This window comes from Symphalangus syndactylus, chromosome 4 (assembly GCF_028878055.3).
Source record: "Symphalangus syndactylus isolate Jambi chromosome 4, NHGRI_mSymSyn1-v2.1_pri, whole genome shotgun sequence".
NCBI lineage: Eukaryota > Metazoa > Chordata > Mammalia > Primates > Hylobatidae > Symphalangus > Symphalangus syndactylus.
The window spans coordinates 120,833,480-120,860,744 of NC_072426.2; the positions used below are offsets into that span (position 1 = coordinate 120,833,480).

Sequence of the window (27,265 nt, forward strand, 5' to 3'; positions counted from 1 at the left end):
GTGCTCCTATCATGTACCAGCCCCTGGGACTCTCCGTTTACATGTATCTTAGCTAACCCTTTCCACCATCCTGCCCGGTAGCTATCATTATGCTCAAGTTGCAAATGGGGAAATTGATGCTCAGAGGGTTTTCCAAAGTCACACAGTCATAGAAATGCCATCTTTGGATGGGGAGCAGTGCCTCACACCTGAAGTTTCAGCACTTTGGGAGGCCAAAGCTGGCACACAGCTTGAGCTCAGGAGTTTGAGACCAGCCTAGGCAACATGGCAAAATCCCATCCGCACAAAAAATACAAAAATTAGCTGGGTGTGGTGACATGCCTATAGTCCCAGCTATTCAGGAGGCAGGATTGCTTGAGCCCAGGAGTTCAAGGCTTCAGTGAGCTGTGATCACACCACTGAACTCCAGCTTAGGTGACAGAGTGAGACTCTGTCTCAAAAAAAAAAAAGAAAAAAAGGAGTGCCATCCTCCTGCAACACACCACCTCCCTGTGACCCACAGACAATAATACAACAGGCTTTAGGACACGACTCTCTTGAAGTACTTAAAAGTGAGTTGAGAATACACAACACTTATACATGAAAAAATAACTCACGACACAAGACAGTAAGGGAAATGTGTGACAGGCAGCTCAGAGAAGAACTCCTGTGGAGTTCAGAAGAGAGATAAGGGTCAACTGGGAATATTAGGGAAATTTTCTCATGGGTAGCTGGACTTAGGCTGAGCCATAGTGAATGAGTTAGATTCAAATGGGAGACTCAGGGAAGGGTGAGAGTTGTGAGTGAGAAGGATGAATAGGCACCATGCAGACGGAGCACTGGGCATGTTTACTGTGACTGTAAACAGAAAGATGGCCTGAGGACAGGATAGCAGGAAACAGGCCACATTATAGAGGCCTGGGGATGCCAAGAGCTATGGTTTGAATATATGTCCCCTCCAAAACTCATATTGAAATTTAATCCAATGTGGCAGGATTGAGAGGTGGGTCCTTGGGGAGGTGATTATGAGGGCTCCACCCTTATCAAGGAATTAATCCATTCATGGATTAAGGGGTGAATGGATTAATGGGTTATCACGGGAGTGGACTCCTGACTTTATAAGAAGAGAAAGACCTGAGCTAGCACATTCAGCCCCTTGCCAAGTGATGCCCTGCACCACCTTGAGACTCTGCAGAGTCTTCATCAGCAAGAAGGCCCTCACCATATGCAGTCCCTTGACCCTGAATGTTAGGTAACATGGGGTACCTTAAAATGGCGCCGTACCTTAGGATGGGGCCGGTTCTGGGTTCTTCTCCCCTCCTTGACCGGGCACTGTCTGAACCTGCCAAAGGAGGGCCAATCAGAAAGAAGCATCTCCCGCCTTCCCTTGGGCCCGCCCCTAGCCCAATCCACGTAGGCCCAAGGGATATAAAACCCAGCACACCAGCAGCCCTCTCTCTCTTCTCTTCCTTCTCCTTGCATGGTGCTGCTCGATACCTCCAATAAAGATCTCTTGACCGCAACCGGTGTAGTTTGGTCTCCGCCCGGCCCCTTTCATTGGTGCCGTGACTCAGATCGGGACTCTCCACCCCCCTCGGTGGGACCCCGATCCCTTTTGAGCTCAGTCCAGACCCCGGCCAGTCTTCGCTCATTCTCCTGTTCGCCAAGCTGTTCGCCCAACACTGGCCTCGTCTCGGTAAGTTTTCCCCTCTGGGGTCTACCTCTCTAGGCAGGCAAGAGACCCCACGAAGTGCCTCGCCTCAAGTCCCTAAGGCCACAGTAGACCCCAAATAGCAAAACTGGCCCACATATCCCCTAGACAACCAAAGCAAATGGCCCACTTATGGGTCTCTCGATCCTAACATTCTCCAGAATCTCTACAATTATTGCGAGCGAACAGGAAAATGGGTAGAGATCCCATATATCCACGGCTTCTTTCTCCTACGGGATAGACCTAACCTTTGTCTCCCTTGCAAACCGCAGCAGCTCCTTGCCGCTCTTAAACCGCCAACCTCTCCCTCTGCCCCTGACTTCGACCCAGCTGACGAACCCCCCACCATACCACCACCCTCCGCCACACCTTCCTGCCGCCACCCAACCGGAAGTCGCCCAGCCTCCCACTGCCCCCCCCCCACCCTCAACCGCCTATCCCGTCAGCCCTGGCCTTCAGCCCCCCCACCACTCGCTCAAAGTCACACCCCCCCCTCCTTGCCCCCCTTAGAGAGGTGGCAGGAGCTGAAGGTATTGTCCGAGTCCACGTCCCCTTTTCTATGGCTGACTTATCACAAATAGAAAAACGCCTAGGCTCCTACACTTCCAATTCTGCTTTATATATCAAAGAATTCCAATACCTCATCCAAGCTTATAGCCTTACCTTCCATGACATCTGTATGATTCTCTCTAACACCCTCCTCCCGGAGGAGCGTAGGCGAGTCTAGGACCAAGCTCGAACTTATGCAGATGAGGTTCATCAAGCAACCCCAGCCCTACCACTAGGAGCGCAGGCAGTACCTGAGCATGAGCCCAATTGGGATTATAACACCCAAAATGGAGTATCAGCCCGAGACCATTTTGCTACTTGCATCATAGCCAGTCTACGGAGGGCAGCTCAAAAGGCAATTAACTTTGAAAAACTTCATGAAGTCATACAGGATAAAAATGAAAACCCGTCCGCTTTTCTAGACCGCCTTACACAGGCACTCCAACAATACACCAACATAGATCCCAAAACCCCAGATGGTAGGCAACTCCTCATGTCCCATTTTTTTGCTCAGAGTTTTCCTGATATCAAAGGTAAACTAAAAAAACTGGACAAAGGCCCCCTCACCCCTCAAACCGAGATCTTAGCGACGGCATTTAAGGTGTGTCACAATCGAGATGAGAAGACAAAGAGGCAAAAGTACCAGTTACTGGCACAAGCCCTTCAAGCCTCCCCTCGATCACACGGCCATAAGTTGTCATCTGCCCATCCATCCCAACGTCAGCCCCCAGGGCCCTGTTTCAAAAATGCACAATGGCTTGGCTCTTGGAGTCCTAGGTCAGATGCACGGACCCACCTTTGCGGCAGTTGCATACCTATCCAAACAATTCTGAGAGCGAACTCGGCCCGCAGGGAACTGAGTTTTCTCCTTTCCCTCCTCACTCGTCCGGCCTGGGTTTCCTCCCTTCTCTCGCTCAAAAAATCCTGGTACCAGGTAACCCACGGCCCTTGGCCTTACAGAGGCCCATCAGTTCTTTCGTTTCGGTGACGACCGGCTCAAAGGTTCTGACTCAAAACACGGCCATCGGCTAATAGAGGACGCCCCGTTCAGCCAGCTGCCATATACATATACCCCTTCCTCTCTCACCATGGGAGTCTCTGCATCCCTGCCGGCCGACTAGACCCCACCATGAGAGGGTGAGCCCCCTGCCTTCGGGCCCTGGCTGCAGCCTACCTACTACTTCAAGAGTCAAAGAAATTAATGTTTAGGGCAGCTGTTGTCATTACCTCCCCCCATCAACTCAAGGAACTCCTGACCTACAAAAATCTACAAACCCTTCCCCCTTGCCACATACTGTCTCTCCTAGTTTCCTTCCTGCACGATTCCGCTGTAACTTTCCAAACATGTGCACCCCTCACTCCTGCCACCCTCCTGCCTGTCTCTCCTTAAACACGAACCCACAAACCCCTCTAAAGCCAGGCACGCCCATACCCCACAACCCTCTCAAAGTTCGCATTTCTAAAACGTCCTCCCTTCCTACTATTCCTAAGGCGTAAGCTGCCGCCCTCATGCCTGCTCCGAGCATGCTCTTCTGGCTCTCCGCCTCTTACATCTCCTTCTACGGACCCTCCTCCACCAACATGCCCCCTTCACAACCCTACTACCTGTTTACCCTCAAAGAAACCTACAACGCTAACCGAAGGTCACACACCAATGTCATCAGTTACACCAGATGCTCCATCGACGCATCCTCAGTAAACCTTCCCCTCCCTAAACTCACCATAATAAATAGCGGTTAGGACCCTTATTTCCACATGTTCCACTTTGCCATTTGCTTTCCACACCAACAATCCTGCAGCGCCTGTAAAACTGAATGGCCCCAAAACTATGGGTGTCCCTGGACCAGCTGTGTTATGAATTAAATCGCCAAAAAAACAGACAGACAGACCCCATTCATATATTATGTCACCAAAACAATGCCTCATCTTGAGCAATTCACATCACTGACCCAGCCAACACAATCTGGGGCCAGGCAGCCACAGGGGGAATATACCCAAGCAATGCCTGGTCTTATCCAGCACAAACTATAACCATCACCCGTACCCTAAAAACTGACTCCCAACAGGTTCTAGCCAAAATTAACACACATATTTCTCAAGGAGAGACTGAAGTACATGAACTACAATCCCAGCTACACCCACAGGCCGACACAACCTCCATACAGGCTTCCTGGCTTCTGTTCCTCAATCAAGGATTACTACTATTAAACACCTCTCAGGTCCCTACTTCCGATTGTTTCTTCGCAAACATCAACAAACCCCCTCTTGCTGCGGTTCCACTATCTAGCTCCATAAACACAAGCAACTCCTCCCCGCCGACCACCGGCTTTGTAATCTCCCATGTCCCCCTCCTTGCCAACCTCAGCGTCCCTATTCCTACCTGTTACAACACCCGCTACCACCCCCCATCGCCCCACAATGTAACATGCAAACAAACTGTCACCCCCCCCCCAACTTTCCAGCTCCAGACAGCCTTTTTTTTTTTTTGGTGTAACGGCCATTAATTCCTCTATCCCTGGCCTCTATCCCTGGCACCCTAAACCCAACTCTCCTGAGGACCATCGGAAAAAAAGAGCAATCTTCCTACCTATCATGCTTGGAATCTCTCTAACAACCTCACTCATAGGTACAGGACTAGAAGCCACCTCTTTAGGATACAGCGTATCTCAATTTTCAGAGTTCCAAACCCAGATGCAGACGGCCATTGAGGAAACGGCTCAGTCTCTAACCGCCCTCCAATGACAAATCACATCTCTAGCTGGTGTCACCCTTCAAAACCGCCGCACCATTGACCTACTCACAGCCGAAAAAGGCAGTACTTGCATCTTCTTACAGGAGAACTGTTGTTATTACATTAATGAGTCCCAAGTAATCGAAACTAGCATTAAAACCTATATCAGGTAAAACGTTAACTAATGAATGCTAGTACTACTCCCTCCCTTCGGGAAACCCTCAAAACCCCCCTCTTAGCTTGGCTCCTTCCCTTTTTAGGCCCCCTAATGGGTGTCCTCGCTTTCTGCGCACTACTCCCCTGCCTCATTAAGTTTCTCTTCCACATCTAACCAAACATTTAACCAGTTTCTCCTCAGAAACTACCAACTTTTAGCCACCAGCGAGAACGGGACAGATTCCACAGACGGGCTCACAACCTGCTAACCCAAGCCAGTCATGACAACCGCCAACCGATTCCACAAATTTCTCAACGATCTCCGTGCTGACAGCTGGCTCATTGCCAACCCATCCCTGCCCCTCAACTGGCTCACGGCACTGGAGGATCTATACCTACAAGGAACATTACCCCATGCACAACCCTGACAGTTCTCCCTGTGCCCCCTCCCCACAGTGCCCCCACTCAGCAGGAAGCACCCAGGTGAACCACGACGCCCATTTTCCCCCATTTAAGGAAACAAAAAGGGAGGAATGTCAGGTAACATGGGGTACCTTAAAATGGCGCCGTACCTTAAGATGGGGCCGGTTCTGGGTTCTTCTCCCCTCCTTGACCGGGCACTGTCTGAACCCGCCAAAGGAGGGCCAATCAGAAAGAAGCATCTCCCGCCTTCCCTTGGGCCCGCCCCTAGCCCAATCCACGTAGGCCCAAGGGATATAAAACCCAGCACACCAGCAGCCCTCTCTCTCTTCTCTTCCTTCTCCTTGTGTGGTGCCCCTCGATACCTCCAATAAAGATCTCTTGACCGCGACTGGTGTAGTTCGGTCTCCGCCCGGCCCCTTTCACTGAACTTCTGAGCTTCTATAACTGTAAGAAATAAATTATTTTTCCTTATAAATTACTCAGTTTCAGTTATTCTGTTATAAACATAAGATTATTGATTAAGACACCAGGTAAAAAATATGGAGTTCATCTGAATATATATGTGGAGCCAATGCAGGCTGTGAAAGTAGAAAATTGACATGATCAAAATAAGATTTTATCAGATTCATCTGGCAGTAGAGGGCAGGATTGCTTGAAGTAAAGAGACTAGTTAGTAGACTCCTGACAGGCTATGCCTATGGTAATAAAGATCTAACCCAGAATAATGAACAGGAAGGTATAAACTACATTACAAAGCAGGAGTTGTCAAATCTGAGTCACTGATGGGTCAGAGAGGAGAAAGAATAAAGAAAGCTCCTTTACTGTACCTGGATAATGGGGAAAATGGAACCATGAACAAGAAACTAGAAAGTTGTACATAAGAAACTGACTGAAATAATTCTTAATATATCATCATTTCTCTAAAAATTATACATTGGGAAGATTTTTCTGAATGATGTGGAATTATGGATGTGTTCCCCCTTGGTAGACAAAAGTAACTCAAACCTTTGGGTGGGGCACTATCTCTCCTCCACTGTCCCCAGCCCTCTCCATGACCTTATGGAACCAAAGCCAATGGTTATTGAGTATAGAAGATATCTGCTGTTCCTGCCTGCTAAACATACCCTCCCCCTGCACCTGGAAACACCATTTGTATTTCTTGTAGAGATTGCATTCCACGCAGCACAGGTGCAGTTGGACCCATTCCACCCTGCCCCCATCAATCTCCTCCCACCCTTTGTCCAGCTACAAAAAAGGGCACATAGCTCAGACCTGGCCAATTTGTTCACCCCATGCCATGTGCATAGCACAGTGATTCAGAAAGAGGTATGTTGCTGGAGCCAACCCAATCACTATCCATGAAATTATTCTAGAGAAGTAACAGGAAGCACTTCTTTCTGCTACAATTAAAGTCCATATTAAGAGGTAGGAGCTCAAAATTAACACTGAAAGATTAAAGGATAAGATGCAGACTAGGAAAGGGCCTGGCTGAAACTGAAGAAGAGAAATTCTCTCAGGCCTGCCTCTCTGTAGACCGGTCTGTTCCACTGTAGGAAACCTAACTGCCGACAACCCCCAATTTGTTGTGGGTGTCAGGGAAATCTGAGACAAGTGTACCCAGCCACACTATGAACCCCTAGACCCAGCCACATCTGAAGTTGGCTGAGCTTCTGAACTTTCCAACTACGTCAACAAATTTTTTTTCTTTAAGGAAATAAAATTAAATTTTGATCACTTGCTACCAAAAAAATGTTTAATGTAGCTAGCTTTACTAGCTTGTTATCAAAATGTGTTTTGCTTAAGCTCAATCTTAAAAATCACATTACTGAAGTTCTTCCTTCCTTGACCACCCCAAGTATGTTACTCCTCCCCTCTATCTGCCTTCCATGCCTAGTTTATTTGCAGTTACCTTGAAGAACTTGTAAAAGGTTGCTCTAGTTGCACACCCTCCTGTGTGAGGCCAATAACAAAGGAATATCTCCAAAACACCTTCCAAAAAAGGAAAGCAACAAATGGCCAAGGCCAGATGACAATCACAGTCCCAGCTAATATCTTTATTGCATCCAAGTAAATACCTGGCAGAGAAGCCAGCCATGCCATGTCCCAACATCTGACCTACAGAAACTGTTAGATAATAAATATGGGTTACTTTAATCCATTAAGTTTCTGGTAATTTGTGACTTAGCAATAGAAAACTTATAAAGGACAGATGCAACAACTTGTCCCTCAACTCAGAAGGGATATTTTCATATGCTCAAAATGAGTAGGCCCTTAGAAAATTGGAATGGAGACATATTGGCAGATTCCAATGAAGTTGGGGACATGAACCTCTAAATTTGGTTCAGCCTTCTTTGTCAAGAGAAGCAGCTCTTCCAACCGTGTTTAAGGAAGTTAGTATACCTTAGTCTGAAGAATTTTCCTGGCATAGTGCAGAGGAAGGTATCAAAGCCTTAGGAAGATTGGACTTGGAGCTCCATCCTCAAACACAAAGACAAAAGCCTTTAAAGAGACTATTGAACCAGCTATTCCAATCACATCAGGTTAAATCTCTGTTAAAACAAAATTAAAAAACGGTGTGAGTGTGAGTGTGTGTGTGCGCGTGAGTGTGCATGCAAATGCACACATTTCCTGGTGATTCTGTTCCTCTGCCTCAATCTATAGTGGTGAAGTTGAAGTCATTGTCACTAATCCATGTTCAAAGTGCATCCACTTTACCCCAAGGCTTGATGTTCTCGTAATGTACCTTCCTTAAAGTGTCATTTTCTACCTGCCTGGGAAAGGCAAAAGTCACACCTATCTTTCTCAATTTGGTTCAAGAATTTCAGGACATATTAGGCAATTTTAATAAAATCACCATGAGTTATCATCAATCCGTCCTTTATATATACAAAGAATGTTGACCGGGCACGGTGGCTCACGCCTGTAATCCCAACACTTTGGGAGGCCAAGGTGGGTGGATCACGAGGTCAGGAGTTCGACCAGCCTGGCCAAGATGGTGAAACCCTGTCTCTACTAAAAATACAAAAAAATTAGCCGGGCATGGTGGCGGGCACCTGTAATCCCAGCTACTTGGGAGGTTGAGGCAGAGAATTGCTTGAACCCGGGAGGCAGAGGTTGCAGTGAGCCGAGACTGCACCACTGCACTCCAGCCTAGGAGACAGAGCGAGACTCTATCTCAAAAAAAAAAAAAAAAAAAAAATGTTGCAAGAAAATCTAAAATTTGTTTCCTCTAAAAACATTGTATAAAGCCAAGTGCAGTGGCATGCACCTGTAGTCCCAACTACTTTGGAGGCTGAGGTGGGAGGATCTCATGAGCCCAGAAGTTCAAGGCCGGCCTGGGAAACATAGCAAGCCCTGTCTCAAAGAGATTATTATCGCTATTATTATTATTACATATTTTCTCAAAGTGTTGTCTTGATATTTCCCTTTATTTTGTGTCCTTTTGTTTAAGAATGCAAAATATCTAGGATTGCTATCATTTCGGCTTGTGAAAGAAACACAAAACTAGCTATAGCAGTTAGGGTTAAATCAGAGAAGCAAAGCCACTAGAGTATTGTGGGAATAAAAGATTTATTATAGGAATTAGATCTCACACAAATGTGAGAGCAGCTGAGAAAGTGAAAGTCAGGGAATTTAAGAAAGAGTCATAAATGAATCCTCTGAAAGCACTGGCATGAGTAGGTAAGCTGGAGCTTTCAGGGAAATCTGCAACACCAAATATACCCAGCCACTTCAGTGAGATTGCAAAGCAGGAGCTCTCAGAGAGGTCTATGGGAAAATGTTCCCTCTGTGTAGCTACCACCTCTATGGGTTTGCAGCCAAGCATCTGGGTAAGGGGGAGGAGGGAGTAGGTCTGCTTTTGGTGAGCTGGGCTGGCAATCACGAAGCCGAGCTGGACAGTGTGGAGGAGAGGACGAATAAGTGGGGACCCAGACACACCTCTGTGTCTATCTATCTGACTATGACGACCTTCCAAGAATAATGATCTTTGCTTCTTTTCCACCTTCCAAATCTTGTGCATCTTCCTCTATGGCCAACTCTAACCCAGAACCATGCATGGAATGTAATTCCCAGCTTAACCCACCTGCCATGGTGTATTCCAGCACAATGACTAAGCAAAAGATGAATTTGTTATTAGAGTCCTGGGGCTCCTCACAGAACTGAGGACAGGAATGAGACTGGATCTCAGATTAGCTGGAAACAGGAGTTCAGACACCATCAAGCTCTCTGGGTATCTTGCCTCTCTTGCTGCTCTCAAGTTACCTGCTTGTTTACCTGCCTCCCTTTAGACCGGCCTGTTCCACAGCAGGAAATCTAACTGCTGACAACCCCTAAGCATGATTCTCTGCCGCTTCTTCAGACGTGTCAAGGGAAGAGAGACTCTCAGCTCTGTCTCTTCATGCCCAGTCCAATAAATTCTAAGAAGGGACTCATTGGCCAGAGGACTGGGTCACATGGTATCACGGCTGCTCCTGCTGTGCCAAGTGGATAGGGAAGGGGAGAATAGTTTTCAGAAGAAAGTAAATGTGGAGCAAAGCAGCTCCATAGGCATCCACTGCAGGAGGAAACGTCTATTTATTAGTACTTACAATATAACAGATTCTATGCTAAGAGTTTTGCATACATTATCTCACTGAGTGCTTATCTCAAGACTTTGAGGTTGTTACCATTATTGTTCCCATTTTACAGATAAGGAAATTGAGACACAAAGAGATTATATCTTACTTAAGTCCCAAAACTAGCTATAGTAAGATTGGCCTGGCTCCAAAGAGGGCTCGTTGACTTCCAGTGTTCCAAGGGGCTCCAGTCACTCTGTTTGTCATTATGCCGTGGGCTTTCCCCCAATATTGCATATCAACAAACTTCCCAAGCTATACTCTCCTGTGTCCGTTCTCATTTCACAGGTGACAGAGACACAAAATTACCACCAACCTACACACCTGGAAACAACTCTGCCTCCTGGCACAGTGCTTTTTTCCTTATTACACACTGCCTTGCACCCTTGATCATCCACTGCAGTAAATATGATAAAAAGATACTTTTAATTTCTTTCTCATAGAACAAATGTGTTCACCCTGGAGTACATTTAGTTTAGCATAATCAAAGCTAAAATTCGTATGTGTTATAATCATGTAAATTGCTATTGACACTACTTCAGATTCAAGAACTTCTACAAGAAAGGTCAAAGCAAAATGGAACAACAGCTTGGAAGTTCATTATTGTCCTCACAGAATTTCATTATCGACAACTAATACATATTGAGCATGCTATTACAAGACACCGTGCCAGGCATAATGAATAGATGTGTGTAAGACATAGTCCCAGCCTTTTAAAATCTGGCTGAGTGGGCCGGGTGTGGTGGCTTACGCCTATAATCCCAGCACTTTGGGAGGCTAAGGTAGGTGGTTTACCTGAGGTCAGATGTTCAAGACCAGCCTGGCCAACATGGTGAAATCCCGTCTCTACTTAAAAATTACAAAAATTAGCCGGGTGTGGAGGCAGATGCATATAATCCCCAGCTACTCGGGAGGATGAGGTGGGAGGATCGTCTGAACCCGGGAGGTGGAGATTGCAATGAGCCGACATCGCACCACCACACTCCAGCCTGGGTGATAGAGCAAGACTCCATCTAAAAAAAAAAAATCTGGTTGAGTAGATAGAACACAGACATAGACTATAATCAACCATTTATGGTAGCCTATGAATGAATGAATACACTAAGTGAATGATACAGAATAGGAGGTAATCTCTAGAGACTGCAACAGTCAGAAGATGTATCATGGAGGAGGTAGGAATCGAAGCCTGGATTTTATCTAACATTTGTTCCTTCAGTCATTCAATCATTTGCTCATTCATTCAATAGTTCTTCAGTTGGGCATCATGCTTACTGCATGTAAGAGTAAAGGGACAATGGTGTATAACCTGGATAAGAGGCATGAGAGCTATGGGAGATAATACGATTCCACTGGCAGAATATTTCAATTCAAATGTGCAGTGTACTCTACTCTTGCATCTACCTGTCACTTGTTGAGTGTCTCTTACCTGCTGAGAACTCTGCTAGATCCCTAAATGAAGTAAAATTCTGGTCACCGTCTGCAAAGACTCACAAAACATTTAAATAATGTCTTTGTCCAAAAAATCTTTATTGTGTAACAAGAGGACTTTGTATCACACAGTGTAGGCTCAAAGACATGGTACAAGGGGAACATGATACATGAGTACTCAGGATTCTTGCAGTCCAACTCTCGGAAAGAATATAACTGGACACACCATGGTTGTGCTCCAGGAGAAGGACACAGGTCCTCTGCCACCTTGCATTCTTACAGAAGCATTAAGAGGGGCAGGGATCACTCAAACAATTTGGGAAATCCAGCCTAGCTAGTACAAGAAAAAAAAATGTCCTTTCTCAGATATTAATTTGCATATCAGCACCGAGTTCAGCTAGAGGCCTTGAAACTTATTACCCGCCCCCGGCTCAGCCACCTTGTTGCCCTGTTGAGGGAGGGCCACTGTGCTCTTCCAGGAACGAGATAACTGAAGTCTTCTCAGAAATGTAGTTCAGAGTAAGGTGAGATGGGAGGATAGACTCACAGATGGAAGTTGGATAGGTGAGGGGAAAGGGGTTGAGCAATTTTTTTTTAAGACAAGGTCTCTCTGTGTCACCCAGGCTGAAGTGCAGTGGTGCTATTATGGGTCACTGCAGCCTCAACTTCCTAGGCCCAAGCAATCCTCCCACCTCAGCCTCCCGAGTAGCTGGGACCATAGCTGCATGCCACCACACCCAGCTAATATATTTTTTCATTTTTTGTAAAGATGGGGGGTCTCCCTGTGTTGCCCAGGCTTATTTCCAAAGACCTTTTTTTGGTTTCTAAGACAGGGTCTCGCTCTTTCACCTAGGCTGGAGTGCAGTGATGCAATAGAGCTCACTGCAGCCTTGAAATCCTGGGCTCAAGCAATCCTCCCACCTTAGCCTCTTGAGTAATCAGGACCACAGGCATGCACCACCACACCTGCCTAATTTTTTTTTTTTTTTTTTTTTAGAGACAGGGTCTCACTATGTGCCCAAGCTGGTCTCAATCTCTTAGGCTCAAGTGATCCTCCTGCCTCAGCCTCCTAAAGTGCTGGGATTACAGGCATGAGCTACCATGTCCGCCTGGGCATTCTAAACAAGTGGCTGACATAGGCAGAGGTGCAGAGCCAGGAAAAAGGATGTCTAGTTCCCCACAGTAACTTAAGGGCTCAGTACAGTGCTGAGCAATAGTGGGTGCTCGGTAAATATTTTGCTGGATGGCTGAAAGACATTCAGGCCACCTGCATGCCTAGGGCCTCTCAAACTTGGTGCATAAAAGGAGTAGCAGTGTCTTAGGGAATATCCAGAGCACCAAGACAAAAACGGACATAGTTTTACCAGATTTATTAGTAAGTAAATTAAAACGCTAAACAAATTAAAACAGGCCGGGTGTGGTGGCTCACGCCTGTAATCCCAGCACTTTGGGAGGCCAAGGCGGGAAGATCACGAGGTCAGGAGATCAAGACCATCCTGGCTAACATGGTGAAACCCCATCTCTACTAAAAATACAAAAAATTAGCCGGGTGTGGGGGCGGACACCTGTAGTCCCAGCTACTCGGGAGGCTGAGGCAGGAGAATGGCGTGAACCCGGGAGGCAGAGCTTGTAGTGAGCCGAGATTGTGCCACTGCACTTCAGCCTGGGTGACAGAGCAAGACACTGTCTCAAAAAAAAAAAAAAAAAATTAAAACAAACATACATGAATATATATTTGTTTTAATTTTATGTTATATATAAGTGTATCGGTATACATATGTACATAAATTGCAAAGTTCCAATAAATTATTCAAATAAAATATAAGATTTGAGATAAATTTGTCTTTTGTGGAACCTCCCTGCAATATTCAGACCCCCGGCAAACAGGCGTTCAATCTTCTCCACCATTAGGGATATAAAAGTGGAAAAGCTTGAAAAGTAGTACTGGATTTCTATTGAGCAAAAGAAAAAGAAAAAAGTGGTGGCTTATGCCTGTATCCCAGCACTTTGGGAGGCCAAGGCTGGTGGATCAGCTGAGGTCAGGAGTTCGAGACCAGCTTGGCCAACATGGTGAAAACCTGTCTCTACTGAAAATACAAAAAAAAATTAGCCGGGCATGGTGGTGGGTGTCCATAATCCCAGCTACGTAGGAGGCTGAGGCAGAAGAATTGCTTGAATATGGAGGTGGAGGTTGTAGTGAGCTGAGATTGCGCCACTGCATTCGAGCCTGGCAACAGAGCGAGACTCCGTTTCAAGAAAAAAAAAGAAAACAGTGATTAAAATAGCAACTAAGAGATAAGTTGTAAGATTTCTAACCTTTTCTTGAAAAAAGAGCTGCCAGGTAAGGCTAAAGAAATCTATTTATTAAATCAGCAATAAACTAGATTATGTGGTTTCCAAAATAAATATGATCTTTCATATTATACATGTAATATGTAAATTTATAAAAACAAATAATATAAATATTATAAACAGAAATATGAGTTAATATCAATAAACTTTCACAACAAGAAAGTGTCTAGTGTCATAAACCATCTTTGGGGAAAAACAAAACCCTGCTAGATGTAAGAGTTTGTAACTGTATATTCATAGGTACACACACACATATAATCTCCCACACTTAAAATAATCTAATCAAGAAACTACAGTCTCCTCTTAAAGTTGAAATTCTTTCAGGTCATGGATAAAAACAACAATGGTATCGCTAATGCAATACACAATAGTATACAATACAATACAATACAATACAATACAGTACAGTACAATGCAATGCAACGCAACGCAACGCAACGCAACGCAATGCAATACAATACAATAATGGCTCATTACTAGAAATATTAGGAATTACCTATAACTAGAAAGAAAACTGGGCCACCAGGCTTCATTTTGGTTTTATTTTTTTTTTTGCATAAAAGTATACTAGTCTTCGGTTTCAAACTTTGTTTTTGCTCTGCCTTCCTTCGCCTCTTTCAGAAAATACACAAAGTGCAGCTCTGGGTTCCCTGAGCAAAACCAGACTGGTCAGCTTCGTGTTGCTGTAACCTTCAGATCTGGATATTGTCACCCATTTGCTCTTTCCAAAGACACAGGGGGCCTATTTCAGGACACCTGGCCTGTTGTTTTACTTTTTTTTTTTTTTTTTTTAATGCTGGTGACAGTGTAGCTGAAAATTCAAATGGAAAAGAATTTCAACGGATCAGCATCTTCTTTTCCACTGATTTTTTTCTAAACAGACTCTTGAGAATGTTTCTGCGCCAGATTATTAGTCTGTGGCACAGTCGAACTTATGCCTGCAAGCCCCATCATAATCAGTGTCGATGGCCACAGAGTTCATTCGACCCATAGTGATGAGAATCAAACGTGAAGATGGTTGAAATAATTGGGTCAAATCTGCAGCAGGCCATTTCGGTGGCCACAGGAGAATGAGGGCATATTCAAAAATCATAATGAATCACATTCTCTGTGGGTAAAATAGGAATGATGATGATGTGGTATCAGCCAATTTCAGATGGACACTAGCAAGAAAAATGTAAATAATTAATATTTATATAGATGCAGAATAAAAATAAACAATATTGTATCATATGAATGTAGGTAGGTTTATGTCCCAAACATCTAATTTCCAGCTCGTTCTCTTTCACTAAAAAAAAAAAGAAAGAAAAAAAAGAAAAAAATGTTATGCAGTAATGGAAGCATAGGGGAATTGGAATATTTTCTGTTACAGTATGTTTTAAATATTTTCTGTTACATTATGTCGGGTTGGAATTCTTCCATTTGGCACACCAAATCCATCCTCTCCCCTTCTCTGCTGTGCTCTGTGCCCTGGGAGGCTGATCTGTTTGGACTACAACAGGCTTCCCTGTCCTCTGGCTTCCATCAGGTTTCACCAAGAGCGGGCAGTAACCAGAGATCAGACAAGGGAGGAGAGTGAGGTTGAGCATTCATTGTTTCAGCTCCCCTCTAAGGGCTGATTCCTGCACAGAAGGTCACAGCTCTTTTCGAATGGCTCATTCACACAGCCTGTCTACCTCCCTTTAGAGGTCATTACTTCCTCCTTTTTGTCCCATTACTGCACCACTCCAAATGGATTCCATACTCTTCGCCCACGCCTTTGTGAATCCTATTAAACCCTCCTCAAATCACTCAATTTAATTTACCATGTGTTTTCAGCTGGACTCTTGACTGAATCATATGATCACTAATCGTTTTTAAAAATTATTCCACAGTGTTCACGCAAAACAATTATTTGACAATAACATAAAGCATGTCTATTTCCCTTCACCCTGCACATGGTTTCCACTTTGACCATGGCCTGAGTCACTTGTCCTAAGTGACTCTATTTTGATATTTATGATCACAAACATCACTACATATCAGGCCCCTTCTTGGGGAGATAACGTTAGAGGAAGAGTGATTGGGTGGGCTACACATGAAAAGTCTACTCTAGTATCTTTATTTCCAAAATCTTTACATTTCTCCCTCTATGTTATGCCAAGGGAATTTTGGCACCTTATCTTCTCTTTCACAGAAGCAGAGAGTAGAATTGTGGATATTAAAAGCTAGAAAAGGCAGGTGGGAGAGGAGGAGGGGGAGAGGTTAGTTAATGAATACAAAATTACAGCTAGAGAGGAGGAATGAATTCTGGTGTTCTGCAGACATTAGGGTGAAAGTAGTTAACTATGATTTATTGTATATTTTCAAAAAGCTGGAAGAGAGAATTTTGAATGTTCACAGCACAAAGAAATGATAAACGCTGGAGGTGATGAATATGCCGATTACACTGATTTGATCATTACACATTGTATACATGTATCAAAATATCACATAAATATAGACAATTATTATACATCAACTAAAAATAAAAGAAAAGATTTTTAAGTACTTTGACTTTATTTAGTGTTGACCAACACATGTCATGTTTCAGTCATCTAGGATCATTCCAGCTGCTCCAGGTAGCAAGATTTGCTGAAGTAAGAGAAGAGAGTGCAAGAGATTATTACACCAGCAATTAAATATTTCAGCTTGAAAGTGATATATGTGACTTCACCTCATAACCTATTGGCCAGGACCACATGGCCCCAACTGCGAGGAGGACAGCAAAGTGTAATTTTTCAGGTTTCTAAGAGAAGAAAAAAACTAGATATGTGTGAGCATCACAACCTGTAACTTAGAGCTGTCAAAGATGATGAAAAGTTACAATATTCATACTTTTTTCAACTTGGAGGACTGTAGTCGCTGTATTTTGTGTTATTTAGTTGTTTCTCCCTCCCAACTTCCCACATATTAAATGTAACTATACTAACATATCAGGTTTCAGGTGACAGTATGTCTGAATTGATACCAACTCACAATAAGACATGAGTCTGAGCCTTTTGCTCATGCTCAGTTTACAAAATAGTTTATTGGTACTTTCTGGACCTGTTAGGGCTGCGTCTTGTAATTGCCATTTCCATTTTACGATGGAATACTACTGGGCATGCCCAGTTTTATGGCTGTGATCAGATGATGGTTAGTTTGTGCTGGGTGTTTTAGGTTGTCCAGTTACTAGACAACCAAGTACTTTGTTCTGGGACTTGCCAGAGTCTCCAAACAGCATCTCTGCTGCCATGCTACAGTTCCAATGCCATTGAATCCATTAGGTCATAAGACTCAAGTGGCATGTCCACTTTCAGCCCAGCCTGGACATGCTGCAGGTCTTATTCTTGTTCCAGGACTTCCTTAAGACTGGAAGCTTATAGGTTATTTCCTAAGTAGGTTAGTGCAGCATGCCCAAATGTGGTATATGTTGTCACCAAAATCCAGAGGCTTATCAAATACAGTGCCTTTTTCTTTGTGGTGTAGGGTGCAAAGTCCTGCCATTTGTGATTTCCTAACATGCTACAAACCACTGGACTCTTTTCAAACATCACCAAAGTGGTGGCAGGGCCCTGAACTTTCAGAGGGTTTATCTCCCACCCTTAGCATATATATTTTCTACTTCCTTCTCACTAGGTCCAACAAACAACATGCTCATCAATGTAAAGAACTCGTGTGATGTTCCACAAAATACAATAAAGATACACCCTTGTCTCTGCTATATAAATGCAAACTGCTTCTGATTTTGCCTACTGGTTAGGATGGGAAAGAATGCATTTTCAGGACAACAGTTGTATGTCAGGTGCCTGGGGGGATCATTTGTTTCAGTAAATATCCTGTATCCAAAACCATAACTGCAACTAACGTCACCACCTGATTAGGTTTGCAATAATCCACTGTCATTTTCAAGGCCCGTCAGGCTTTTGTTCCTGCCAAACAGAAAAGTTTTATGCAGATATAGTGGGAATTACTACCCCTGCTTCTCTCAAGGTCTTTATGGCAGCAGTAATTTCTACAATCCCCCCAGCAGGATCACTTACTCTTTACTAGCTTGGTGAATTGTTTGGGAAGAGCTCCAGTGGCCCTAGATAGTCCTTCCTTTCATAGTAGCCTTCACTCAACAGGACAGGGAACCAGAATGGTATCCTGCTAGTTACCAACTATATGTGTATGTATATGCATGTACATGTGTATGTGTACACGCATGTGTATGTGTACATGTATGCATATATGTTTGTGTGTATGTATTCCCACCAGATACCCTGGGACTGGGATAATATACACGGGATGGGCCTGCAATCCCGGTAGGTCCACTGTTACATGAATTGGAGCCACAGATTCGTCTAATACCTCACATCCATAAGCCCTACTTTGGCAGACAATCGTAATGTTTTTGGTCTCTGGCATAAGTGTAAAATCAGAGCCAGTATGTGATACTTCCCAGTAGGTTTTATATTCCCTTCTCCCAGTCCACAGACCCCTGGGTGAATAGCTCCAGGTCACCCTGTGGAAGACTTGGGAGGAAATCCACTGGATACACTATGGCTAAACTACAGAGTTCTTCTTCAGAGGCACCTGGCCTCCATCTCTGTTGAGGGGCTTCATCCGTCCACTGGCTGAGTTCTGAGACTCTGGTAGGACGCCATGAATCCTAACATGGTGTCTAGTTTCTTTCTGCCCAGTAGTCCTAGAGGTCTAGGTCTACTCAGTGGACCTCAGTAAGCTGCCCCTTGATTTCATTTCAAAAACACTCCTATGACCATTCCTTTTCCATGACGCATTGTACTAACTGCACATACATTTGTCTTTGTCTATTAACATCTCCCACCTACCCTCTACCTCTCGGGAATCCCATTTTCTCGTTGTAATCGGGACATGCCATTTTTGCAGCATTTCCATTGTCTTCTCTGGAAGTCAGAGGACAGCTACCAAGTAAGGCCCCTTGCCCAGTGCTTGGTGAAGAGGTGTTCTCCAAACCTCCTGCTAGGTAGTAGCAGAGCTGGTTGCTAATAACAGGGCTTTAAAGAGACAAATTTAAAAACTGCCACTGCCACCAGTTTCTGAATGGTGAACCCTAGCATTCCACTGGAAGACCACAACTTCTGGATACCTCATTCTGCCTTCCAGCATACCAAGAGAGTGCATTACTATGGGAACCTAGTCACTATTCAGACCGTTAGTTGCAAGGGAGTTTGGGAAATGTAGTTTCCAGCTGGATGGCCAAGTGCCTAACTAAAACTCTTTTACCATGACAGAAAGGAAGAACAGATTCAGGGAATAATTTCCAGTTCCCCACATTCAGCTCTCCTTCTCTACCAGTTCCTTCCCATCAGCATTTAAACATGTTCGCAGATTGTTGTTATTTTCTTCCACTTTTGGAGGAAAAGTAAAACTCATTTCCACATCCCCCCTCACTATTTCTTTCCCTTTATTCTATATAATTAAATATTATAAAAGAATTGTCAGCTAGGCGTGGTGGCTCACACCTGTAATCCCAGCACTTCGGGAGGCCGAAGTGGGTGGATCACTTGAGGTCAAGAGTTCAAGGCCAGCCTGGTCAACATGGTGACACCCCATTTCTACTAAAAAATTACAAAAATTACCCAGGTGTGGTGGTACATGCCTGTAGTCCTACCTACTTTGGAGGCTGAGGCAGGAGAATGCTTGAACTCAGGAGGCAGAGGTTGCAATGAGCTGAGATCATGCCACTGCACTCCAACCTGGGCAACACAGCAAGACCCTGTCTCAAAAAAAAAAAAGAATTGTCTTCAAATGCTTACCAGTGTATGTAGAAAAGTCTAAATTTAGCATAGGAAAAGGAGCTCTGGATATTAATACACAATATACAAAACTGAGACCTGTGGAATGATTGAAAATTGAAGACTTATTTTTTTTAACATCACCAGTGTGGTAAGCAGAATAATGACCATCCTCCCTCAAAAGATGTCCATGTCCCAATTCCAGAAACTGTGCATATGTTATGTCACAGAGTAGAAAGGGATTTTGTAGACGTGGTTAAAGTTAAGAACCTTGAGATTAAGACATTGGCCAGGCACAGTGGCTTACATCTGTAATCCCAGCACTTTGGGAGACTGAGGCAGGAGGATTGCTTGAGCCCAGGAGTTTGAGACCAGCCTGAGTAACATAGCAAGACCCATTTGTACAATCAATCAACCAATAACAAAGAAGAATTGGGGAAACTATCTTGGATTATCTGAGTGCGCTCAATCTAATCACGTGGGTCCTTAAGAGTATAAGATGAAGAAGAAGGGATATTATATGAAAGGGACTCAACTCACTGTTGCTGGCTTTGAAGGTAGAGGAAGGGGACTGACCATGAACCAGAGTGTGGACATTCTCTAGAAGCTATGAATGACCCTCAGCTGACAGCCAGGAAAGAAAGCGGGGCCTCAGTCCTACAACTGCAGGGAACTGAATTCTGCCACTGACTTGAATGAGCAAGGAAATAGATTCTCCCCTACAACCTCCAGAAAGGAATGCAGCCTGCTGACCCCTTGGTTTTAGCCCTTTGAAATCCATGTTAGACTTCTGACCTCCAGCACTGTAAGATACTAAATATGCATTACTTAAGCCACTAAGTTTGTGTTCATTTGTTCTGGTGGCAATGGAAAACAGATGTATCTTGTACATCAGATACTTTTCCCCTTAAATCTTCCTCCCTGGGGACACAGGGAGGGGACACAGGGGACACTTCCTCCCTGGGGACACAGCTTTGATCACAAAGCTGGGATTTCTGAGAATAGAGAGCATTTTAAAAGCTTGGTTCTAGGGCAATTGCCAGATTCTTATACCCTGACCTACACATGGTTCTAGGGAGAGGATGAAGCAAGAAGGGGAAAAACAAAGACCTTGCTCTTCTGTTTTCCTCTCATTTCCCAAACAAAAAAATTGGAAAATGCAAATCATAGAATTTATACTATTGGAGAAAAATATCTAGTTCTACCTCCACATAGTAAAGATACCTCATAAGTAGAGGCACCATTTATGGCCCAAGACTGATGGACTCTATTCAGAGCTATGCATGCACAGAACATTCCTTTTACAGTGTGGGAGGAGTTACACAGGCATGCGAACACACACATCCTACCCATAGAAAACCATCTAGAACAGGTGCTCATGAGTTTACACAAGGATGCTCAACAGCCTTAAATACACGAGCAAAGTAAAGGTAAAATTCAAACTCCATAGAGACCACTCCTCATGTTCAAAGAAGAAAACTCCTCCACACTAGGACAAAATTCCCCATGAATTCTCTTTACCTTGTGTAAGTCAAAGCCTTCTTTCTGGTTTTTTTTTTGTTTTGTTTTGTTTTGTTTTTTTGAGACGGAGTCTTTCTCTGTCCCCCAGGCTGGAGTGCAGTGGCGCCATCTCGGCTCACTGCAAGCTCCGCCTCCCGGGTTCACGCCATTCTCCCGCCTCAGCCTCCGGAGTAGCTGGGACTACTCCGCGCCCGGCCGAGTCAAAGCCTTCTTTCTCTGGGGGTCACCACAGGCTAGCATCTAATGGACAAATACAGTGCATAATAATTTTGATTTAAATCCTAAAAGAATTTGTCTCAGTATAAAAATATTTTTCCTTTCTCACATTTTTAATAATACACAGAATCTTCTTCCTAACCAGAAAGACCTTTTCTCCCAAATCTACCGAATTACCTAGTTTTAAATCTGTTAAGGTAATTTAAGTTTTTCTCATTCCTTTTAACCTGAAACTTGATATTCTAGAAGTATCACTTAAATTGGTCTGAAAATAAAACATCAATGGCAATAAGAGAAAAAAAAAAGAAACTTCCCCACCAGATAGAGCTACTAGAAAGCTTACTTAGTGAGTAATAATTTATAGAAAAGGTAATTTATTATTTACTATGTAAGTTGTTTGCACCATTCAAAGTATCTTCTTCACTCAGTGACAAAGCACCTCATATACTTCTAAGGCCTGTTGGGTGCTCAAACTGCTTTATCACCTTTCTTGTGAGGAAACTAGAGAGCGCTATAGTGATTAATCCGGTAATTCTAGTAATACATCTTTAAAGATGAGGGCAAATGTTCTATTCATTTAAATATTTATTTCAGTAGTTTAAACAAAGAAACTTTATAAAGAAAACCCAATATAAAAGTTAATATACTGGGGGAATAAATGTGAATGAAGAATGTAAAACTTAAATCTATAAAGCAGAGGAAGCCATGAGAAACAATTGTTGGGCAAGCCCTGAAAATGTGGGGAACAGTATCTGGAATAAAATAAGAAGCAAGGCCAAGGACAAAGGCTAGTCCAGGTCAGAAGCACAGATGGGACTGCAACTCCCAAATCGTGTGCTGAAGAGCGACAGTGTGCTGGAGTGAACTCACAGAAGCACCTTAGGATGTTTTATACTTTCAAAAGAAACACAGAAACATCTGTCAGATCTTATGTGAATGTCTGTAATTAGGTGTTTGGACCTAATTACTTAATAAGTGAAACTATTAGATATTTCTTTGGCTAAGGGACACCATGAAAAAACTAGTGAGATTCTAAGGGCACCGTGAAACAAGAAAGTTTGGAAACTTCTGCCTTAGGGACATGCTAGGATTCAAAGGACATTGCCTGCTTAGAGTAAAATTAGAGTAGCAGATGAAAAGTGGAAAGGACAGTGCCTCTAGCTTCTGCATACCTAATTATACGCAGTGGGGCCTTTTCATAGCTCAGTGCTGGCTCTAAAGAACTCTTGTGCTCTCTCATTCTAAATTCACTGCAGGAGCCCCTTAAAATCACTGAATTCTGCTTTCAAACCAGTGAATTTCATTCCTCCTTAATAACAAAAACAAAGCAGTAATTTTTCAGTGTTGGTCTTGGGACCCAACAGAGTTCCTCAAATATTTAGAGAAATTCTACTAAGACTTAAGTATCACCTTCCTCCTGAAGAAATGAATGAACTTTATGGAAAGATTCACTCAGCAACTTCATAATAGCCCATTATCAAAATTTTAAAATTTACTCTAAATCAGGGGTTGGTAAACTTTTTCTATAAAAGTTCCATAGTAAATATTTTAAAATATTCTTTTACAACTCTTTAAAAATGTAGAAACCAACTTAAAGCAGGCACTTGAGCAGATATTTGTACACCCATGTTCACAGCAGCATTATTCACAATAGGCAAAGGGTGGAAACCACCCTAGTGTCATATCAACAGATGAATGGATAAACAAAATGTGGCATATACACATAAAGGAATATCATTCAACCTTAAAAAGGAATGAAATTCTGATGTATGATACAACATGGACGAAATTAGAAAACATGAAGCTAAGTGAAATAAGCCAGATACAAAAGGGCAAATATTATATTATTCCATATATGAGTTACCAAGAATAGTCAAATTCATAAAGAGAGAAAGCAGAACAATGGTTACCAGAGCCAGAGGCAAGGGCTAATGGGGAGTTGTTTCATGAGTACACATTTTCTCTTTGGGTGATAAAAAAGTTCTGGGGATGATAGGGGTGATAGTTGCAAAATGTAAATGCAGTTAATGCCACTGAAATACAGTGGTACGTAAAGTTGAAGCTTAGAAGTGGACAGAAATAGCTTCAAGGTCCAGATTTAAAAGTTTAATTTTACCACCTGTGCTACTTTTATTTTCTTCTGCACTCATTTGGTGCACGGTAGACCATTTCCCCTTCCATGTGTTGGAAAGGAGAAAAAAGGAAACACTGAAAAATTAAGCATACTGTAAAGACTCAGATCTCTCCCCTGCATGCTTGCAACCTTTAAATCTAAAACTCATTTAACTCATGGATTAGTTAGCACAATCTCAGACCCTGGAGCCAACCTATCCCTAAAAAAAGAAAAACCTAATGGACTGTATGTAGGCTACAGGCAAAAAAAAAGTCACTATAAGCAAGAAACTTCTTTCAGATTAGATAAACAGTACATAAATGTATAGACAAAAGACAACTGTTTCAGTTATCTATTCACTGGAAGAGATGTGTAACAAACAACCCTAAACTCACTGAAGTAAAACGACAATCATTACCCTCATGAATTCTTCAGGTCAGGACTTAGGACAGGGCAGAGCAGGCATGGTATGTCTCTGGCCATGATGAGGGCCTCAGCTGGGATGACCCAAATGGCTGAGCGGCAAGAATGGCTAGGAGCTGGAATCAGCTTCTCAGCTCACCTGACTGGCACCTAGGCTGGGCTGACTCAAAGCCTGGGCTCAGCTGTGACTGTTGATCAGTATTACCTTCAAGGGGTCTGTCTGTCTTGGGCTTTCTCACAACATGCCAGCCTCAGGCAGTGCAACTTCTCACAGGAAGACTGAGAGTTCAAAAGGTAAATGTTCCAGCAGACAAGGTGGTACTGCATGGTCTTTTATGACCTAGACTCAGAAGTCACATATGGTGACTGTGACCATTTTCACCAACTTCTATTGGTTAAAATCAATCACAAGCCTACATACATGTAAAGAGAGGGAACACAGACTCTATCTTATCAGATGAGTATCAAAGAAGTTGCAGCCAGGTTTTAAAACTACCATGGACATATTTATAGAGAAATGGAGATACATGGCAAAGGGTTAACAGTGTCCATCCCCCAGGATCCCTCAAAGTGCATTTAATCTATTATCTTAATTCAGATTAATCCAAACTTATCCTTCAAGAATAGCAAATTCCACCTATTTTCATGTGATGCAGCAGTAACAAACTTCAATTAACCTCTACAACTTGCATCAAAGTTGACTAATAGCTTATTTTTGACCCTGGCACCATATGCCAATTTTAACCATTTCTTATTTTTCAAACACCATCAAGCTCAGATCCACCTTCAGGCTTAGGCTCTCATATCCAGAAAGAATCCAGAGAATGACTGTAGCAAGCAAAGCAAATAGATTAGGATCACATCAGCATTATGGCCTATTCCCTATCCTTACTAGACTTTAGGATCTTACAGGTCAAGAGAAAAAAATGAAACAAATGGTGGGCAAATAGAGCTATCAACTTTTTATTCTCCAAAGTAAAAACATTTGAAGAACAACTACTATCTATTATCAAATTAAAAAATAGGATAGACAATTTCAAAATAAAACATGGTCCTTAAGAGTGAATAAATTTAACTAAAAGAAAAATTCATATATCTTATATGAAATGCTTTGGACCAGCAGTGTTCTGGATTTCAGATTTTTTCAGATTGGGGAACATTTGCATTATACATACCAGTTAAGCATCTCAAATCTGAAAATCCAAAATCTGAAGTGTTTCAAGGAGCATTTCCTTTGAGCATCATATAAGCACTCAAAAAGTTTTGGACTTTGGAGCATTCTGAATTTCAGATTTTCAGATTTGGCATACTCAATCTGTAATTTTGTTTTTAATTTCTCTGCTGATCTGAAGAAATTTCACCATAGAAGAATTCCAGTTCACAAACTGGTATGTGAAATCATTTGTGCATCTGTCTCTTCTCTCTTTTGCTTTTTTCTAATGGATTTAGATTTTTGCTTTAGGAATTCAAAATCTAAACAAAACAAATAAGTAAATAAGTATAATACCATATAAATGCTGTAAGAATACATGGGGAAACAAAAATAAAGGAAGGTCTCACAAATTAGGCAAAAAAAGTTTGCCCATGAGAAAGAATGGGAAAGATTATAGGCAGCAAAAACGCTGTAGCTGAAAGCACTGAGACAATCTACGCATACAGCATATCCAAGATAGCCTCTACTGTGTACCAAAAAAGTAAAGAGTAGTTATACTTGGCCATAGAGTAAGATTAACTTTCTCTTCATTGTTCTTCTTTTTTATGAACTTTAACAATAGAGCAAGCATTAACTTAATGATCAGGAATTTTTTTTATTTCAATTTATTTATTTATTTTTTTTTTGAGACAGAGTCTCGCTCTGTTGCCCAGGCTGGAGTGCAGTGGCTTGATCTCGGCTCACTGTAAGCTCTGTCTCCCGGGTTCACGCCATTCTCCTGCTTCAGCCTCCAGAGTAGCTGCGACTACAGGCGCCCGCCACCACGCCTGGCTAATTTTTTGTATTTTTGGTAGAGACGGAATTTCACTGTGTTAGCCAGGATGGTCTCGATCTCCTGACCTCATGATCCGCCCGCCTCGGCCTCCCAAAGTGCTGGGATTACAGGCGTGAGCCACCGCACCCAGCCTTAATTTCCATTTTTAAAGTAAGTTTAGGAAGAACAAACAAAAGGCCTATTTTTCCGGTAGAAAGCAGTTTGGGTCAGGTTGTAAAATACAAATGTTAATGACTGAGAAGTAGGCAGTGAAGTCAAGCTCCAAACAGACGATACCAAAATAGGGGCTCATAATATTCCTTAGGTGTCTCTGTGAGACTCCTGGGCTAGGTGTACTCAATGTTACAAGGCTCCTTATCCATATGGTCATTAGGCGGAAATTCCCCAGGTGGCAGGTACTAGCAGGTCAAATGCTTAAATATAATGCCCTTTGGAGTCAGAAAGACCAAGGTTGCTATCTCCACACTACCACTTAACTAGCTCCGTGAGCCTGGGCAAATTTATTAGCCACTTGACTTTTTCATCCGTAAAGTGGAAAAATGCCTACCTCTCAAAATTTTTGTGCAGAACAACTTACATAACGTAGGTAATGAACTTAGTACAGTGCCTGTCCCCCTGAAAATTACAATTACAATATAAAACGCATTTGTATATGTAATTGAGAAGTAGATATTTGTTTATTGGTTTAGCTAAAGGCTTTAAGCATATAAAACTCCTTTGTCAGCTGGAATGTCAACTTTTTAAAACTTAAATGAGTGCAAATTTTTAACACAAGTTCCAAATGTGGAAAGGACATTCCGTATTTGCGGTTAATTCTAAAATTAAGCTACCTTTAGAATGATCCTTCTGTAGGATCCAGAAATAACCAAGCTGCCTAGCCCCTAGATTCTAGCAACTGACAGAAAACTAGGTGGAGGTTTCCCATCCTTCCCTGTCTTCTTACTCCAGCGGGCTTCTCTATCCACTCTAGATTGAATAGGGTATGTTTTGTGTAGAGATGGGCCTTCTCTCTTCCAGTCCAACTCTGAAGTAACCGCCCCTTACCCAAGCTTTCTTTAAACTGGAATAACGCCAGCAGAAGAATGTAGTAGGTGTGCTTCAAGTGTCCTCAAACAATTCCCGCAGCTTCCAGAATCCTTGCAATAGCCCACCGGACCATCTGCGGCAATCCCACCCACTTCCACGCACTTGGTCTTTTTTCTAACCTCGGTACGAAATCCTGCAGCCCCGCCCCCACAGCTGACCAATCAGAGAGCGCAAAGTGAGCCGGATGGGGCGGGTCCAGTTTGGCGCTGAC

General features: G+C 43.1%; 1 long non-coding RNA gene across 2 annotated transcripts; it reads right to left on the reverse strand.

Annotated features, from left to right (window-relative positions):
* Nucleotides 1-1,263: 1,263 nt before the first annotated feature.
* On the reverse strand, nucleotides 1,264-24,843 carry LOC129481118 (uncharacterized). Of its 2 annotated transcripts, XR_008657264.2 has the most exons (4): nucleotides 24,186-24,843; nucleotides 19,552-19,688; nucleotides 5,699-5,993; nucleotides 1,264-1,321 (listed from the first exon to the last, which is right to left on the reverse strand). It is a non-coding gene; the product is annotated as an uncharacterized lncRNA (long non-coding RNA). The 2 variants fall into 2 exon arrangements; XR_008657262.2 differs by lacking the exons at nucleotides 1,264-1,321; nucleotides 5,699-5,993 and adding an exon at nucleotides 16,463-16,558 and having other exon boundaries at nucleotides 24,186-24,832.
* Between the last annotated feature and the right edge of the window lie 2,422 nt (nucleotides 24,844-27,265).